General features: G+C 33.2%; 1 long non-coding RNA gene across 1 annotated transcript; it reads left to right on the forward strand.

Annotated features, from left to right (window-relative positions):
- Positions 1-1,811: 1,811 nt before the first annotated feature.
- LOC147509230 (uncharacterized) lies at positions 1,812-5,217 on the forward strand. The gene is made up of 2 exons (XR_015218442.1): positions 1,812-1,965; positions 4,632-5,217. It is a non-coding gene; the product is annotated as an uncharacterized LOC147509230 (long non-coding RNA).
- Positions 5,218-8,499: the final 3,282 nt, after the last annotated feature.

Consider the following 8,499-nt stretch of genomic DNA (forward strand, 5'->3'; position numbering starts at 1 on the left):
CTCAATTCACGGTCGCAACATGAATGTTGCATTCTCAATTAAAATGTTACACTATCAATTATGACTACAACATGATGAATGTTGCACTCTCAATACGATTGCAACATGAATGTTGTCATATCAATTAGAATGTTGCACTATCAATTATGACTGCAACATGAATATTGCACTCTTAATTACAATTGCAACACAAATAATTTCACAGATATAAATATAATTTAACAAATGAAAAAAAAAAATTAATAAAAAATGAGTATCTAACATTCAATAAAAAGAATACAATGAGTATCAATTTCTCATTAATAAATCATTAATTTAAACCATAACTTAAAAATCTCAGATAAAAACTTATTTTAAACCATACTTAAAATCTCAATTAAGATAACAAAAAAATATGGTTTGCCAAGAACATCAAAACCGATCCACGGACTAACGAATCACCGGTGCTTTCAATTTTTTTCTTCTTGAGTCTACCGGGACCAATCTTGGACTACGGATAAACCGTAGGGAAAGTCAAGCATATGTCTTGGCATAGAACCATTCGGCTTGATAGAATGTGAGTTAAATCACTATATATCCTTCATCAATGTAGCTATAAAAGGAATCACCCTTACTACCAATAGAAGCGATAACATGTATGCGAGGGAAATTATCGACACACTAATAGTTACAATACATGATCTATTCATTAAATCAAATTTGAATGAATGGCGCCGCTATGAACTAGAAACTGATTTTCATTTGATCTAACCACCCTCAAAGTCCTTATAGCTTCAACCTTACTAACCAATTACTATCTCCATTTTGGACATAAACGAATTCCATTTCATAACTCTTCCAATCTGTTCCAAGTCATTTCTATCATCTTTTCCATGATTCCAAAAAGCATAGGAATAATATGAAGCTCTCTTTAGTGATCCATATCATTCATTGAAACATTCGATCGCTTAGTGTCGAACACATGTATCTACCATATCTAGCATTTGTGAAAGTATGCATTTGCCCAATTTTCCAATCTAATATCATCCAAAACCTTGGAAAAACCATGTTTCTTCAACTTTTCAACACAAGGCAAAAATTCATGATGAGAAGCTATATAAGCACAATCGGAAAATAGCTTTCACAACATATTTTCTCAATTTGTCATCTTTTTCAGATAACATAACCAACATTGTTCTTCAAGTGCCAAAAACAATATGAGTTAAATGACCTTGAAAACACAATTAGAATATTACACAATGTATTCAACGTATAACTTTACAAAGTATGTAGTAACAATATCAATAATTCAAAGTAAAGAAAATCGATATTAAATTAAACAATCAATATATATTTCAGGAGTATGCAATAAAACTAATCTACATAAAGGGGAAATGCTTCATTTGTAATGAAATCCAAAAGTCAATCAATACCAAATTTCAAAGGTTATTTTGAAACCCAAAATCATAATAAAAAACACTCATTTTTTAGAACGATTAGAGGAAAAAAAAAGTGGGGAGAAAAGAAGATGGAGAGGCAAAGTGATTACTTTGATTGTGGGAGATCTTGAAGGTCGGCTGACTAGTGTATGTTGGAGTGTGGTGATGAAGATATATTTTGAGAAGAGAGGTGTTTGTGAGGAAAAACTTGAAAAGGGTAAAATGGGCATTTTGAATAAATGAAACACAAAGAAAAAACTTAATTTCGAAATTAAGTTGAAGTTGGAACCTTTATTTCACATTTCAAAAAATCGGGTGGGCTTTAGGTGTAATTAATAAAGTCAATGGGTTTTAAGCTAATAAAGACCGGAATTAGGGTTTTAAACCTAGTTTTATGTAAAAAAAATATGGGAAACACGTAAGAGTTTATGGGGAGAGTTTAAACACAGAGGAAAAAAAAAGAGTTTTACTGAGGGAGGAAAATAGAGGTTTCTTGATGGAGATTGACTAATAACTGATATTAGCGGGTGGCAGGAGCGTATCACGAGTGAGTAATTATCTATTTTTTTTTCTATTTCACCGTGTGTAAAGAAAAAGTTTTACTGTTGATATTTCTTTATTCTGTCGAATTGATAAACTGTTAAATGTGCATATTGATTTGTTGAACTGTGAAACTCTGGGATTTGATTGTGGGGAGCTTTATGGACTGTTAATGGCAGCACAAGCCCAAAAGAAAGAAATCGTCCTGCCCATTTTGTTGCATTTTGTTTGAACTCTTTTTGTTGTTATTTTGAACTGTTATACTATTGTTGTGTTGGTAGTTTGATGATTGGTTGTAGTTGGGGTGTTTGAGGGCTGTTGAAGCTTTGACAGGAGCGTTAATGGCGTCAATGGCGATTTTTGAAGTGTGAGGGAATTGAAATTTGATAGTATCGGTATATTGGGGTTTTAATAAGGATTAAAACCGTGGGGTTGATAGTGGAGTTAGGTTGGTGGGTTGTGGTGGTTGATCGGTGGTGGAGGCGTTCTGGTGAGGAAGAAGAAGAGACAGCGATCCTGTTTCTCTTTTTTTAGTTGGGCCGAAATTCATCTTTTGTTTTTGGGCCAGTTTTAAGTTTTATGTGGGCTGGTCCATAGTATTTTAAGTGGATCGTATAGTTGGGCCAAATCAGTATTGTAAGTTTTAGTGGGCTGGTCCATAGCATCTGTTTCAATTAGATATTTCAAGTTGGGCCAAATCAATTTATGGGCCGAGTTAAGGCTTAAGTTATTGAACCGGGTCAGTTTAGCTAATCGGTTTAGGACCATGGTTTGAAGTATTTTTAAATATGGGTTTGGGTGAGGACTGGTTTGGATGATCACCGGTTAGGACTGTTGACTGTTGGGTTTGATTGTTGACCAGTCAACCCTTTGACTGATGACTGTTGACTTTGTTTACTTTTTATACATATTAAACTTTGTGGACAAATCCACTAATAGGAGGTGTCAAAACTTATATAAACATGTTTGTAATTATCTAATAAAGATTTGGCGTGGTATTATGCAATAATATATATTTGGCTTTGATGGACTTTGATTTTGACTATGTGGCTGATAAGAACTACGAAGGCTTGATTCCAATCTTGAAAGATTTGGATACGTAGGCAACTTTGAGCAAAAGTGCAGCCACTATACTATATTATATATATTATATAGTAGTTATTGTGATAATTATATATGTACAATGTTAATACTTAATTGTGTACGTACTTGTGGTGGTTTAAAAGGTATTCACGAGGCATTTAATTAACGTGTTAATCATAATTGAGAATCGGGATATCTATGATTTATATAATGGATAATGAGGTGAGTTGATTGGTTTTTGTGTTTAGAATCTTTATTAATGATTCTATTACTTGAGACGATGTTTAATTTATAATGAAAATATTATAATAAATGATAACTTTTGAGTGTTAAATCCGGTCTAAAAGTGTTTGGTGAAAATTTATTGTGTCGCCCACATCTTTAGATCTCTCCACGCATCTTTGATGAAAAGAAATGAATTGAAATGTTTATGACTAATGATGTCATGTGAAAAGCCGCCTTAAAGAGGAACTAAGGCATTCGCCTTGTGAGTGGGCTGTATTCCTTGAGTGTACGGGAATGTAGGTGGGTATTCCTTGAATGTGGCGGGAATGACCCAAGGTATTCATTGAATGTGCCATGAATGACCCGTTAGTGATATGAAAGGTATTCCTTGAATGTGGCGGGAATGACCTAAGGCATTCATTGAATGTGCCATGAAAGACCTGAGTTTATATGCCCGAAGAGGTTGTGAAGTATGTGTATAAAATCCCAAAGATGGCTATGATATCGTGGTATTTGGAGAGACAGAGAAACACAGAAATGTGTGATTTGGCAAATGTGTGGAGTGCAAATCGTGGAGTAGGTGTGATTATAAGAAAAGCAATTGATTGATTAATGAAATTGATTTGGAGTGCAAATCGTGGACTTGCTTTTGAATACTTATAGGATATCTACATATGTTTATTTAAATTTCTAAGGGTGGGTGTATAACTTAAAATAATTGATTGATTAATAAAAGAAATTGGGTTTTGACCCGAATCCGACCGATCCAAACCCATTTGGACTTGCTTTTGAATAATGAGTTCGAGAAAATAGGATATGGATTATCCATTTGTTTATTTAGATCGAATCCAAAATATAAAATTTTGTTAATATATCTTCCAAATAATAATAGGTCTCTTTGTTTGTAGACCGTGGGTGATTGAGAACTTAATATCCGATTATCCCATTTGAGAAATGGTTAGGATATGGTATGCCATTTTGGATCCATTCGGTCATGGATCCGGATCTGGTTACGTATTGAAAAAATGGATATGGGCATAGCCGAACCCGCTCCATTTCCAGCCCTAGTCCTACCCTTATATAGAAGTGGATATCGGTAAGATTTAATTCAATTATTAAGTTATTATAATGAGTTAATAGAATGGAAGTCTTGCTTGGGAAGAAACTATGCCGGTTGAAATGACGGAACTACCTATCTTCCAAGCTGAGAATGATTAAGTTATGGGTACATATAAATTATTTGTTGGGATAATTAAAGTATAGAATTGTTTTTATGTTGTTAGTCTACTCATACCAGCAAATTCCATTTTTGCTGACCCATGTTTGCTTTGTTTTGGCAACGTGGGTGTGTTTTTGGGAACATAGGTGGAATGCAGTGGATGAAGACGTTTGATTTGGATTCGCTTTTGGAGTCTTACTGGTATAAGTTTTATAAAGTATAAAGTCTTGATTTGAAACAGATGTAATAGAGTTGTTTAGTAATTCTTGAAGTCGTACATTAAGAGTTGTTCTTTTGGTTTTAATTTGATCTTTTTTCTATATCATGTTTAGGAATGGGTTATTAGGGTTTCGTTTCATCCTGGGTTTTCAGAATATGGAATAGGGTGACGATTGAGATAATTATATCTTGGATAATTCCCTATTTGTATTTTCTGGAAATTTGGGGTGTGACATAATGATTCAAGGCTAAAACCTCCATTAGAGGGGTTTGAGGAAGCCTTGATGAAACTTGATTTCGATTAGTGTAGAATAGATCGTAATATTCTATTCCATTCTAGAAAGTAAGTAGTTCACCATGAGAATGGGTTTGATTGCTTCACATGTTAGTTGTTAGTTAGTAGAGATTACCATGAACATTAAGGGATTAGAAAGACTCAATTGTTATGCGAAAGCATTGCAATTCGGATTACGACAATTCTTTGTTAGTAAATTAAGTCGAGTTAAGGTGAAATTAAATTCCCCTAATTCATTATCATATTGTCAATTTAGTATTTCCGTAATTGAATTATCGTATCTTGATTAGTTGAATTTACTATAGTAGTATAATTTCCATTGTTACTCTCATTGACTTTGATAGAACTGATAATCTTAGTTAACGTGAATTCTAAAGAATTAGGAGTGGAACGAACTTTCTATTCCAACTATACTGCAATAGCATCGAGAGTAGAGAACTTTGATAATATTAAGCATAAAAAAACTTAAGTTTTACTTGCGTATAGTTTTGTAGCTTATGCGTAGGTAAAATTATTTTTCTATATTTTATCAAATGGCGCCGTTGCCATCTTAGTTCTGTTTAGAATTGCACTATACCAAAACAGGACATACCTAACGGTCAAAAACCGTTACTAAAAATATTTGTAACGGTTTTTTTGCGTCACAGTTTGGGCATTGCTAATTCGTTATTAATATTCGTAACGGTTCAGAACCGTTACATAATTATTTATTGTAACAGTTTTTTCCATAACTAAAAATATTTGCTAACGGTTTTCTTTGCTCAATTGTGTTACTCTTTTGTAACGGTTTTATAAAGTTAGTAACGCTTTTTTGTTTTACTGATTTATAAAATTTGTAACGGTTAATTTTCTTTTGGTAACGGTTTTGCTGCTTCATAAGTGTTGCTCATTGCAAAGATTCATTACGGTTTTCTACTGTTACAAAACTATTCCATATGTGAAAAAATAATTTCCCCCAAAACTACCATTTTTGGGAGACTACTGAACCTGTATAAAGATGCCCCCACTTATTGGGTATTCTGCAATCGTCCATAACATAAACAAGAAATCTCACAAGTACATCCAATCACATAATCTTTTATTAAAATAACATCATCAAAACTTCTTTCATAAATAGGACTTGCCACGAATGAAATACACATTGTTTTCCAATAAATGGGACTTGTTTTAAACTCAAGCTCTCAAACATCATTTGTACAGAACTCCCACCTTCAGTAGTTGCAAGCATCAGGGGATGACTTTGGGATAGTATCATCAGAAAAGTCCCTTTCATTATATACACCAATAAAAATAAATAAAAGAGAGTTAGGCAATAGAAAACAAATATGTATAGATATATACTTATATCCTATTCTTAAGTAGTAGCTCCTTATACTCAAACTACGGAATTCAGAAAAGAGAGTATGGTAGCAGACTAGTAGCAATAGAAGCATAGTATAGACATGAAAGTTTATGTAACGCCCCAAAACCATATAACCTTGTCAGACACCTTGACGAAAGACATAAAAATTTCGGCAGAGTCTCCTTTGTATTTTCAACATTTCATAGATATAAATCCTGTCATAACCAAAAAATCAAATAATATACTTCCATAACATATATTAAAACCTCAGACCTCGGTCGTAAACCCAACTACTCAAATATATATTGATTCATAGAACCAACTACTTAACCATCTCGACCAATGCCAGTTAAGTCAAATAACCAATCCTCGAATCAAAAGGACACCATAAATTATATACCAAAATTAAAATGAAAACAATATATACGTCACTTCCACTTATATCAGTGTTATACACCTCTATTAGTTCCAATCAGAGATACCACACTTCAAATATATATACATCATACCTTCACACTACTCACATACCCATTTTCCAAAACAAAACTCGTGAATATTCCAACATCCGCATACAATTGTCACATATGAAACGAAAGAAAACCACACAAGGACCTTACCTTTCATTCACTGCTAGGTCTCCTGCTGTTGCTCTGCATCTATGTTCCGGAACGCTAAAGCTAGTTCCTCACTCGGAGGCATTTTAGTTCCTTATTCCTATAACAAAATAATTGAAGTAACATATACGCGATTATACACAATAACTACATTTAACATTACTTTTAACTTTAACCGAGTTAGTTTCATAGGGTAGACATTAACACAAAAAACCAGTCCAATCAACACAAAAAGTCAGAACCAACACATTCACTTGATCAAAGACAAAGTTCAAACCATGCTTGCTCAGTCAAAACCCACAAAATAATTACACCAAAAGAAATGACACTATCATGCTAGCCTATCCATGATTATGCAAGTACAAGGTCAATCTAAATCAAAGTCTCTACACAGAATAATATACTCACCATGCCATGCTTGGATTTCTTTTCCCCGAAAACTTTCATTTGCAAATCACCACCACCGATAATACATAATTTCTATGTATGCATCATTATTGGTTTTTAAATAGTTCCCTTAACAAAAGCATCAGCTCAATGATCCAAGAAAAAAAAGCACTACACCAAGTATCATCGTAATAGCATCCAAATACATAGTGCAAGTAATAAAAGCATTAAGATTTTAAATCTGTTATAAACGACTAGAAATGTATAGTAACAATCTCCAAACATAACAACTGTACCTTGAAAGATCTTTCCATTTATTTCAACCTCATATGATTCCATGACCTCCTGGATTATTGCAGCGCCGACATCACACAAACCTACATCTATTCCAGCTTCCTTCAGGATATAAGAGAAACACCACATAACAGATTCGATGTATGGACATTAATGTAGAGAAGAATAAATTACGACACATGAGCATATTGTTGTCATTAACCTTAATAATTACCATCCATAATACTAGAATATGCAATGCAGTTTACTTTTAGAGGTAGAAACTGGAAGAAGAAAAGGTACTACATACTAATTCCAAGTTCATATATGCATTCATTGTGCAGTGATACATCTAAAACATATAAAACATAAATGGGTTGAGTGGCTAAGGTATTATGTACTGAAATGTTAGTTGCTTTTTTTTATGTAACATTAATTAAGTAAATATGCAAGGATGAGATGATTCTTTAAGTGTTCAAGAAGAATTCATTGCAAGATCAAACATTATCAACCAATGTAGAATTGTATGCAAAGACTGTAAAGAAATGGGATACCATAATTCCAGTGTTGGTTGCCTCTCATGATGCCTCAAGTAACGGATCAAACATGGGATTAAAGGCTAAATACACAATCAACTATATGTCCTGGAAACATTAGGAATAGAAACAATGATAATTAATTTGAAAATAAAATATCTAATTGCCCAAAAAAAAGTAAAACCCCTAAATACATGTTTAGCCTTCCTTTGATTAGGTTCGATTAGCAACAGAAGAAAACTTCTGCCACATAATCCTGATAGACTGCTACAAGAATATAGCCTCACCTCAATTAGATGAACTATGAGAATTAATAATGGATGACTACACATAAAAAGTATAACATCT

This window comes from Coptis chinensis, chromosome 3, assembly GCF_015680905.1.
Source record: "Coptis chinensis isolate HL-2020 chromosome 3, ASM1568090v1, whole genome shotgun sequence".
Lineage (NCBI taxonomy): Eukaryota > Viridiplantae > Streptophyta > Magnoliopsida > Ranunculales > Ranunculaceae > Coptis > Coptis chinensis.